We start from the raw sequence: 12,443 nt of genomic DNA on the forward strand, positions 1-12,443 counted from the left end.
ATTTTCAAGTGCAATATAAACATTACGCGTGTTCGCAAAAATGAGCGAAAAAATGCATTTTAAAAAAATGTATACTCTGAGGGATATTTTTTTTTTTGAAATTTTAACGCACAGAGATGTGGTAGAGTCCAAACCTGGTGCTAATATTGACTGACCACTTCTCTAACGTTCATGTGTACCGATGGACTGTACAAATATATGAAGAATGGCTGTTGTATTTCATGCACTATGTTCTGAGAATTTTACACTTTACATATGAGCTACTCAAATTAAGAACGAAAATCTGTAGGGATTGTATAGATACCTGCTGAGTAAGGGAAGAAGATGGTAGAAAATTTGATCAATAGTTAGTTAACTGATTTTTTTTTCTTTTTGTTTTTTTTTTTGGGGGGGGGGGGGGGCCTTCTGCGTTATTATAATATACTTTTCCAAGACTTTATTTTTATTTCATAATTTGGTGTACAAGATCAAGGCCTCTAACAATAGATAGATAGATAGATAGATAGATAGATAGATGTTATCGGACTGTTCTACGGTTGGAGGATTATGGAGCATAGCACTAGCTCATTTCCTCCTTTCGAGCTACTAGACTTAAGTGGCCAAAAGTATGTCATTCAGAGATCTATCGGGTTTTACATGAACAGCATTGACTAGAATACACCACTATTCATAAACAAAAAGGTTGTCGAAAAAAAAAAAGGTCATGTTTCTGTCGCTGCCAATGAGTTCAAGTTGCAGACGAGTTCCTGTACCCTCATTAGCATCAATACCCTAGTCCTTTATTTACAGTAGGCATGGCAATACATCATTTATACATACGCTTGTGTGTTTCAACCAGAAGATATGGATTGAATTCAATTGTCCGATAATGTAACAGTGAGTAAACAAAAGAGTAAACACAGGACATTGCCTGCCGAACGGAGTACACTACCGGACCGTGACTAAAGGCTGGTAATCCTACCACTGATCTAAATATAATTTAATCCTATCTAATATATACGTATGTATGTATGTACGTATGTATGTGTGAGTGTGTGTACGTAATTAGTCTTCATTATATTGTAATAATTTAAGGGAGACCACTCAACGAGACATAGATGTTTGAAGATTATTATTTTTTGTTTTATTTAAGAGAGGGGGGGGGGGGGTTAACTTCAAAACCACCCTGGGCAAGTGATGGTTTAACACAGTGAAACCAAAAATACGGCCCCCGGCCAGATCCGGATCGCGACGCGGTTTCATCTGGTCCGCCGAAATGTCTATACAAATGTAAAAAATACTCCTTCCCTCCAAAAAAAAGTTGGAAAATGTATCTTTAACTACATTAGGGCCCTCACATTTTGTCTGATGGATAGTTACCATGACATTGAACATTTGTATGTTTAGGAAATTGAAGAGCAGAAGAAACTACAAGGGGATTCTGAATTTAGATCCAGGAAAATTTTTGGTTACCTTTTTGTGGAACACGATAATAAGCCAACATATTTGTTTTTGTAAAGTGTGGCTGTTTCAAAAAAACAACAACATATAAACAGCATTATAAAACAAATAATAAGCATTCTTGGTTTGACACGCGATTGTTAAACTACTTCTAGAGATTGGATGATCGTTGGAATTATTTGCCAAAAAGAAACAAGAAAATGAGTCGTTGGTAAAGATATCTACAATGTTTCTCAAATTTTAAGCAGACAAATGAAGCCAGTTTCCGACGCGTAAAAAAAGATAACCTTCCCTATCTCATTAATTAATGTAAGTACTCGATACACAAGCTTCAAATAAAAGTGTTTCAGGTCAATTTAATTTCGTTTTTGTATATTTTCGGTCATGTAGCCCGCGACACGAGTGTCGGAAATTAAAATGGCCCGTTGGTCGAATTAGGTTGGGCAGCACTGGTTTAACATTAAAATCTCACAAAAACAAAATTAAAGCAAAAAAATAGTCACAAAATCCATGTGGGGGGATTTCATTTCGAGGTGGGTTAAACTCTGCCCCCCCCCCCACCAAGGCGACCCCATGCTATAGTAGGCCTATAGAGTATAGAGTTTAGAGCAGTGATGCCCAAACTACGGCCCGCAGGCCAGATCCGGTCCGCGACGTGCTTCTATCCGGCCCGCCAAAACATTGGAACAAAATGTACAAAATAATATTTAAAAAATGAATGGTTGAAAAAAATATTTACTATAAGTTAGGAGACTCACTCTTTCTTTGATGAATTCCATTTTAATGTTTGTTATTCTAATATTCTTATTAAATATTTTTTTATTGTACGAACACAAGTGTTTTGTTATGGAATTAGACTTGACAGCTATTTTCAATTCTTGGAAAATTCCGCTACTGTCTTGAGCTAGCCGTTCCCTTGACACCTTGTGTGTACAACACAGAACATCAATAATGCATCATATTGGGTCGTTTTCTTTTGATATCAAAGGGATTGGTACGGTAGTGTTTAACATTTGTGATTTAATGAAATGGGAGAGCCTAAGAAACGAAAAGTGGACACTGAATGTAGAAACTTTCAGGAAACGTGAACAGATCTTTACTTTTTTGAGGAATTTGATAATAAGCCAACATGTTTGATTTGTTAAGAATCTGTGGCAGTTTTTCAAGAACATAACATTAAAAGGCATTATGAAACCAAACACATAAACGCATGTGGTAGCTTGGTAGTTTGAGCCGCGAAGACAAGATTGCCAAGTTACGACTAGAGATTGGGGGATCGACGAGAATATTTAACAAAAAGAGACAAGAAAATTAGTCGGCGATAAGGGCCTTTTTCCGAAGGCGAATTTGTAAAAAAGTGCTGGAAGAAATGTGTCCTGAAAAGAAGAATGCAGTAGAAGCTGTCAGCCTTTCTCCCATGACAATTACAAGGCAAGTGGAAGATTTGGGTGAAAATCTCCATTCAAAATTAAAAGACTGAGCAGCAGAATTCAAAATGTTTTCTATTGCCGCTGACATAACTGATACCTCTTGGTATTTATTCGCGGTACAAACTACAATTTTGATATAACAGAGGAGTTAGCAGCTATGAGGAGCATGTATGGGACTACAACTGTAGAAGACCTGTTCAAAGAAGTGTCAACCATCATAGAGTACCTATCTCTTTCTTTGAATATGTGAGCAGGTCAGGCAGGCGCGAGTGGGAGGACCTATTCTTTGCTCAACATTAAAATTTACAGTAGGCAGATGTTTGCGCTACTGGGTGGGCTCAATCTGTGTACACCTCGGTATTGTGACAAAGGGGCTAGAGTCACCTAAATAACCAGACAACTAACTATACTAACTTAACTAAATGAAAACAAGATAACAAACTTTAGTTTACGATAAATAAAACAAAAAGAAACTTTATTTACATACATAAATAAATCAATAATAAAATATAATATATACACTAACTTGACTAATCACTACTACTGAACCCATCTACTAACTAAAACCCTCTAAATCTACACCACTACAAACACTAACAAACTAACCAAACCAACTATCTAACTAAATCACTACAACTACTACCCTATCTTATCTTATATAATGCAGACGTTACCCTAGACCTAGATCTACACTACAAATACCAAATAACACTAGCTTCCCTAGAATTAGATCTAGAATAGATCTACAGAAACAATAACAAAACTATCAATAGCAGAAACAAAGTAACACTAGCTTCCCTAGAATTAGATCTAGAATAGATCTACAATCTACAGAAACAATAACAAAACTATCAATAGCAGAAACAAAATAACACTAGATTCCCTAGAATTAGAATAGATCTACAACAGCAGTTATAAGCAGCAGCTATTTCAGCAGAGTAATTGCAGCAGCTAAAAGCAGTAATATTCAGCAGCTAAAAGCAGCAGTTAAAAGCAGAAGTAATAATAGCCTGCAAAACATAAATGCAAAACTATATTATATTCTATTAGGACTGATGGACGCCGCATTTTCAATACAGCATGTTGCCAACTATTATGACAAATAGCCCAAGTAGAAAATAAAATAACTACCTTACATATAGTGTGACATAGATCTAGTAAAAAAAAAATAGTTACAAACTTATTAGCCGTCCCAGGTACAGAATAATAAAATAATTGGACGACAGACCACAAAGATCTTCGGCTGTCACACAGACATACTACACTGACCACTGGTCAACTGTACACTGAACTGTTTTAAGACAGCATGTAGTACATTACTTTTATACTATCCCGCACTAACCTATATAAATATGCGGAAGTACAATTATAAAATCTGACACTAACCTATAAAAATAAAATATATAAAAATAGATCTAACCCATACAACAAAGATACATTTAAAAAATAGCTAAAATCGCATATAAAACTAGCTCTGGGAGCGCAAGCTCACAAATAAATTAGTTGGAGTGACTACTGATGGCACCAGAAATATGGTAGGATGTCACAGCGGACTGACAGCAAGAGTTACTAAAAATGTTTTTAAGTCGAATGGAACTGAACCTCTTCGGCTTTACTGCATCGTTCATCAACAAAATCTCTGTGGAAAGGTTTTGAATCTGGACCGCGTGATGATGATTGTGCTCAGCACTGTAGATTTCATCAAATCACAGGTGTTGAAATAACAAAACTTTCCAAGATTTTTTAACAGAAATTGAGTCCGAATATGAAGACATTGAAGTGCGGGGCTGGTTAAGCCGAGGAAAGATTTTAAAACGTTTTTTTTTATTTGAGACATGAAATTGAAATATTTATGACGGAATAATCAAAGCAAGTGCCACAACAGAACTACCCCTCATGGCTGTGGGAATTGGCTATTTTATGAGATATTAGATATGATGATATCTAAATAAACTCAACACCAAAGTACAAGGGAAAGACAAATTGATTTCGCATGTGCATGTTGACATAAGCACTTTCCTAACAAAATTGTAACTCTTCGTTCAACAGACGGAAAGGATACACTTTGTCCACTTTCGAACCTGTACCACTCTACAAAATGATAAGCAGCTAAACATGTCTTTCCTAAAAAAAAAAAAAAGAATGATCCAACTTCTGAGGCTCTTGATGGATAAGTTCAGTGAAAGTTTTGTGGAGTTTCATCAGTTGAAGAATGAAATACTTCTTTTTGAAAATCCGTTTGCTGCCGATGTGTGAAGTGTCCCGACAGATCTACAACTGGAACTGATTGACTTACAAAGCCAGACATTCCTGCTTGACAAATGTCAAGTGATGCAGACTATTGACATCTACTCCATGTTACCTGCAGAAGTGTTTCCAAATCTTCGAAAACAAGCGATAAGGATGATCACAATGTTTACAAGCACTTATTTGTGTGAACAAACTTTCTCAATGATGAAACGGGCGAAAACCATGTTACGTAATCGCCTCAGGGTGAACATCTAGATTCAGTGCTTCGACTTGGTGTTTCATCTATGCAGCCAGATATTCAAAAGATGGTTTTAGATAAACTTCATGAATCACATTAATTTATGTAAGTAGGTCCACAAATACAACTATTTAAAATAGCTTTTTTTTTTTTTTCTTTTCAGGGATATGGCCCGCGACACGAATGCCGAAAATAAAAAATGCCCCGCAGACCAAAAACGGCTGGGCATCACTGGTATAGAGTATAGAATATCAAACCCGTTGTTTGCTCAACCACTGGCCTAAATGTATATGGGTCTGTGATTACGAGCGATCTCTCTTTACAGTCAAGAGGTGTAAACTTTAAATTTGTTTTTATTTTCTACAGATAAGAGTTATAAAGTGGTATTTTTTTTTATCTAATTTATAGGTCAGTCGTACTGTAGTTACTATACAATGAATAGTAGGGTCTATTTGTGATAGTTTAGTCAGATATGCCTTTGCCTTTGTTTACGGAAGTAGACCTAGAGATATCTGGATTCTGGACTCTTAAATTTACCTAGCCAAAGTGTTGATAATAATTAATATAGCTTTTAGTTTTAATAATGTTATCACTGTTTTAAACAACAGATAGACTAGATAATAGATGAATTACTAGGATTGTCTAGGATCTATTATAATCTATTCTAGATCTCTAAGATCTATAAATTTAAAATTAATTAAAGTCACTTGTCAGTAAATACTACAATACTACATGATTACATCTAGAATCTAGAATAATTCAGTAGTCCTAAGTAGTCAGTATTATTCTAAATTTGTTGCCTCATTGATGATTGGAGCTGATTGAGTTTTGACTATCTTTAAACTTTAATCTTAATTACACTTAGAAAGTTAGAGTGACTTACTTAGACTTACCGACTTAGACTATTAGTGTAGACTGTAGTATCCACTACTAGATTCTAGACTAGACTAGATCTAGATTCTAGATTTCTAGATAGATCTAATTTAGATCTAGATATTTTATTCATATCTGTTTCAATGTTTCAATTTTTTTTTTTTTTGCATATTGCTAGTCTAGAGACTAGTAGAGTCTAGAGATTTTAGAATTAGAGAACTAGACTAGGTCTAGGACTAGAAGTTTGAACATGAACTATCCTTTCGTTGTATTATTAGATCTAGTTTTGATGATTCTTTCCTGTGTCAATCAATGTAAGTTTAAATTTTTAAACTTGTTTTAAAACAAATAAAAATTAAATTATTAGATCTACTATCTAGATCTATTTCTAGATCGAAGTAGAATAGATAAAATCTTATCATCCAGAGTTCTACTATTTAATCTAGATTGTAGAACTATTAAATTTATTTAAATATTATTAAAATATACATAATATATTAATATAATATTATATATATATTATATATTTATATATATATATTTAATATATTATTTGTTATAGGCCTAGATCTACCATATTCCTATATATTGATCTATAGATCTAATTCTAATACATAAAGTTGTTATTGCATAATATTGACGGGGAATGACGTATGTGTTTGGCTTGTTTAATGTCTAGGGGATGATTATTTTTGAAGCTATCACACACCGACCTATCAGCATATAAATCGGGAGCAGGCACGCAATGAGACAAGCAATGAAAGAGAGATACAAAGTTAAAAATTGAAGAATATTTATGTGTATATATATAATATAATTATTTTGTAAAGAAAATGTATATGTATAGTACTGTTGGCCTATCAACAGTTTACAGAGTGATTCTGTTGCTTGTTTCAAGCTTATCATTGATTATCATTAATTTTATTTGGCTGGTTTTGGCTTAGGTCTTAGTCTCAATTATTTATTGATTATTTTTTTTATTTTTAAATGTCTCTATATTTTTTGTATCTAAAAAAAAAATTCTATTGTTGTTGTTTTTTCTTGAAGGTTCTGCCATTTACTGCTATGTATGCAGCTCTACAACCTTGGCAGCATGTGGAGATGAGTTTTCAATCTCACCTAGTGATGGCAAGTTGCGCTTTTGGTGTGATGGTGGCAGCTGTGTCAAACGCAGAGGCACAAGAGTGGGTAAGTTAAGATTCGCCAAAATGTCACAGCGTTTTGTGACCATGGTGCTTTAAGTTTTTTTTGTGTTTTTTTTTATCTAGTTAAGAATTGAGATTTGTGCTTAAAAAGTTCCTTGTAATAACCTAAGCAATCATAAAAAATTAAGCTATTAATTAGTTCAGAAGAGAAGGTTAATAGTGGATAGAACAACAACTAAGAAAAATAAAAGTTTTTTGTTCTACATGTTAAGGGATTTTCCTTCAGATTCAAGGTATATTACATCTTAGCCCAAACCTCTGCAGGTCAGTACTGAGTAGAGGTTTGCAGGGTTAAAGCCCTGGTCAATTGAGATTATCTAATGAAAGTACAGAATTCATACCTAATGAACAGCCATCCTGTTATTTACTAAAACACTATTATGCACATAGATAACACAATTGTCATTTTGCCAAAAAATATATATATGTATATGGAAAAACAATAATTTACCATTCCTAGTGCCATTTGTGGAAGTAGCCTGGTCCTGACATTTTTAATTGGGCATTTTAATGATAAATTAGTTTAATATTTAGTTTTATGCTAGATCGAACCCAGAACAAAGTTTCTTGTGTAACCAAACTCTACCACTTAAAAATTAAATGCAAGGGATGTAAAAAGATGTCATTGTATAACAGAAGCTTATTTTATCCTTTTTTTTTTTACCTTTTCATGAGTTATACCATGAGTAATTTATGTTGTGGGTATTCTAGTTTCAGCTCAGCTTAACACAGCATAATTGATATATAAGTTGTCACAAGCTTGTAAGGCTTTCTCTGGAGGTAGTTCATAATAACATATTACAGTTCATTCAAACTTACATTTATGTAACATTCACTACAGTGACCTTTAATTGACCAAAGTAAGACCAATCCTCGGATACGACTTTATAGGAGAATAAAGGGAATAGACCTCAACTTATTTTTGGATGGCTGCCTGATCATGCAGTATGTGCGCTGGAATGTCGTTCAATTGTATTGATGGTTTAGGGCTCATACTCTGCCTGCTGCCGTCATCCTGCAGTAGGTTTGGACTAGGAAGTAGATTATCTTCAACTGCGCTTTGGACTGTCATGATGATGGTCCCTAGCTAGACCTCTGCTCACTTACATATCAGCTCCATCCTACAGGAGCTTTGGATTAGGATGCAATAATCTTCATTTCTGAAGGAATGCTAGAAACTTATAAAACAAACAAATGGAAAATTTAAGAATATAGTTCTCTCAATCCTAAGGACTCAGCTTAAAACTTCATGATAAAGAAACCATAGATTGTTTTTGTTTTTTTACTACACAAAATGTAACTAATTTATTACAAATTGAGTTCATGAAAAATTAGTTTTGACTTTTATATTATTTTTGTTTAATTTATTTTTGAAGATGGTTCTGTGAGACGAGTAGAGATTATGCGTGGCTGCATAGTGAGACGTTCTGAAAACTGTTACTCAGAATTCTACAACAACTTGGACACAAAAGCCTGCTCCTGTAACACAGACTTTTGTAATGGATCCCCTCAGAATAAACAGAGGAAGTCAATGCTGCTGTTTTTTACTTCTGTTTTTTTCAGCTTATTTTTGGCTCACAAATCTTATTCCTAGTATTTGATTATGAATTTTTTTTTTTATTTTTTTTTATAAAATAATGAAATAAGCTCAAATATAAATATGTTTTTCTGTTGCCTAACATTAAAAAGTGTTTGAATCTCTGAACTGCAATATTACCTGTACTTGAGAAATATCTATTTTATCATGTAGAAATTTTAATATATCAATGTACACTATATACAGGTTAGTGTCGCTATGGATACTATGATAGATAAGAAATAGCAGATATACAGAAACATGCAATGGGCTTGCACTTGTTATCTCTCCCTCTCTTTGATGTAAATTGTAGTAAATATTGTTTCTCTGGTACAAAATAATTTTCTTTCTTTGAGATTAAAATGATTGTAAGAGACAAACTTCATTGTTTTGATCATACTGAGACCATATTGGTTTGGACTCAGGCTTGTTAATGATAAAGTGTTCCAAAACTCAAGTAGGTTTTGTTTTTGGATTGTTATTGAATTGTATTTTTTTTATTAAGACTTTTCTACAAATTTCTTAAAAGCATGACAAAATACACACACACACAAACTTTTATACTTAATGTAAAATTTAGCATACTGTTGTAGGTGCAATATTAAACATTATCATTTTATACATTCTAAATGACATTCTCAGTTTTCATGTGCAATCTAAATCTAATTAATAGTGGCCAGTTGTATTGTATATAATTAATCAATTATATTTATAGATTTAATTTGGATCCCATAACCAAATCTAAGCTTTTAGTTATATCCACAATAGAACTTCAGCTATTTTTTTGTATCTAGATTTTTAAAACTTATCATGAGTACTTTTACTAACAATTGTTGTGTACACACTGAGAATGTCAGCCATTACAGTATTGCTCAAGTTCTCAAGTAGGACAATGTCCTTTGTAAAGTATTAACATTTGGTAATTTCATTTGTTACAGTCTGCATTTAAAGTGGTCTTCTTATTGCAACATTGCCTTGATTGAATAAATTAGAAATAAAACAAGTTGTCATTTGTTTTCAGAGCCAACACAACAACAATCTGTCCAGGGGTGTAAATGCAGACACTAAAAACTGAAATTACCAAACATTTGACTGGTAGTCTTATAAAAATCTGAGTTAAGTAGAATCATATCCTGTTCATGCCTGAAACAAGTAGCTGTAAATAAGAACAATGTCTATTATGAATTGTTAGTTCATTTGGTGTCCTTTATAAATACTCTGTGACCACATGACCATGTGTCACTATGTGGTTAACCAAAGGTACCAGTTAATTAGATATGTTGCTGTAAATTTATTGCTTTGTTTTTTTTTTGGTATCACTAAGATGTTAATTCCCTAGTGCTATTAAAGCATGGAATGGGTTGCCTGAGCTAGCCAGGAAAACCAGTGACTTGGCAGAATTTAAGTCATTGGTAAATATGCATGACTAAATGCATGAAGCGTAGGACGTAATCATCTTCTTTTTTGAAGTAACGTCTGTATTATATAAGATAATTACCATTGTTGTTGGCTTATAAAACAGAAAGAGAAATGTTAACTCCAGAAATAGAATACAGAGAACACATTCTACGTACAGCACAACTCTGCTGTTTATCTTATGTACATGATGTTAATTACCATTGTTGTTGGCTTATAAAACAGAAAGAGAAATGTTAACTCCAGAAATAGAATACAGGCAATTGATCTTCTCAGTGGCATTTTACTTCTCTGATGGGGGGGGGGGGGGGTTCTTTTCCCTTTGCAGCTTCTCATATGATTGCAATCCAGGACCCTTTCTCTATGCTTGCTCCTCATGTGATTCTATCCAGTGCCTCATTTTCCTGTTAGTGTTGATTTTGAAAAGCTTCATGTTGTGTTTGCATACATCAGTATGCTTTAAAAGTGGGTGACCAGCGGCTCTCCTACTTTCTATTAGATCACCATACAAAATGTCTTGAGGCTGTCAACCTTGTGGCATTCTGTGAACATGACCAAGCCAGCCAAGGTGCAGATTCCTGGCACCCTGCTCTTCGCAGCACTTCCTCATTGGTTAGTTTGTCTTGCCACCTTATTTTAAAAATATGCCTTAAGCATCAAAGGTGAAAGATATTCAGCTATTTTTCCTGCCAATAATAGGTTGATCATGTTTCACTACCGTATAGCAGAGTGCTCATCACATAGACTAGGGCTTTGGTATTGATAGTCAACAAGGTTTTGTCCCACACTCTTTCTGCAGCCGTGACATGGTGCCCATTGTCTTGGTTATTCTGTTATTGAAGTGGTTGGCCATTAATGGTCACAAGAGGTGCAGTGCTGGATTTTAATTTTTCCTTTAAACCAGGTGGATTTAGAGAAATATGTTAATTTCAGTTTTCACCAGGACTGGGTAGTAAGTTTTCTTTTTTAATAATTTTTGCAGCTCTATTTTATTTCATTTTTCTAAACACATTTGTCTTTGCAATACTTTTTTTCATTAGGCATTTTTGAACTTGATGAACACAACACAATATTCATACCATTCTTTTTTATGATAAGCATCCACAAGTGGTCTTAGCATTGGAATCATATTGTTTGATTTCATTTTCTTTTTTGTCTTTAAATGTAATTTATGTGCAAATAATATTTTGTCACCACATAATCCTTGGTTTCCTTCTAACTTGATATTTAAAGGAAAGATTTGTCTATTTACTATAACAGAAATGCAGCATAGTAACAGGGCTGGTCTTAGGTAACTGCAACCTATGTGGTCTCAGTAGTGGGCCCTGCGCTTTCATAGGCCCCACGCTAATTCTAGGTGTAATTATTAAATTGCAAAATATATACGAAAAGTTCCTGGAAATCTCCTGATTTTATTAAAATCTCCTGAAAAATAGACAAAATTGCCATTTGTGGGCGTCGTTCATTGCGGAAGATGCCAATCCTATGCGGGATAAAAGAAAAAAGGCATTGTCAGCTTTCATGTAAAAATGTAATAGGCCTAATCGGGCGAATTTTCACCTTAATCGGAAGTTCCAATACTTTACTTACTTTTATAGTCACTGGCATATAAATATGCCATAGGTTGCAAGGTTCTTAAAGTAAAGTTAATTTGATCGCAACTTTGTACTTAGTAAAGAATAGATAAAATTCAAAGTTGAATTTCTTTTCTAATACAAAAATCTTAATTTTCACTTTTTATCCTTGTTCCCACTTAGACTAGGCCCTGCGCAATCTGTTTTGCATAGGCCGTGCAATTGTTAGGACCAGCCCTGCATAGTAACATTGAAAAGTTTGATCTACTAAGTAAATGGTATGAAGGTTGAAGGAAGTGTTCAAACACAGATGTATGTGTAAATTCTGTGTGGTCACTGAATAGCCATTGCTCTATAAACATTCCTTTTAATAAGCTAATGAATAATCATTTGTTGTTTTTTTTTTGCTATGTAATTATAAAAGAAGAGTTCTAATGTGAA

The sequence above is a fragment of the Biomphalaria glabrata genome, chromosome 8 (assembly GCF_947242115.1).
Source record: "Biomphalaria glabrata chromosome 8, xgBioGlab47.1, whole genome shotgun sequence".
NCBI lineage: Eukaryota > Metazoa > Mollusca > Gastropoda > Planorbidae > Biomphalaria > Biomphalaria glabrata.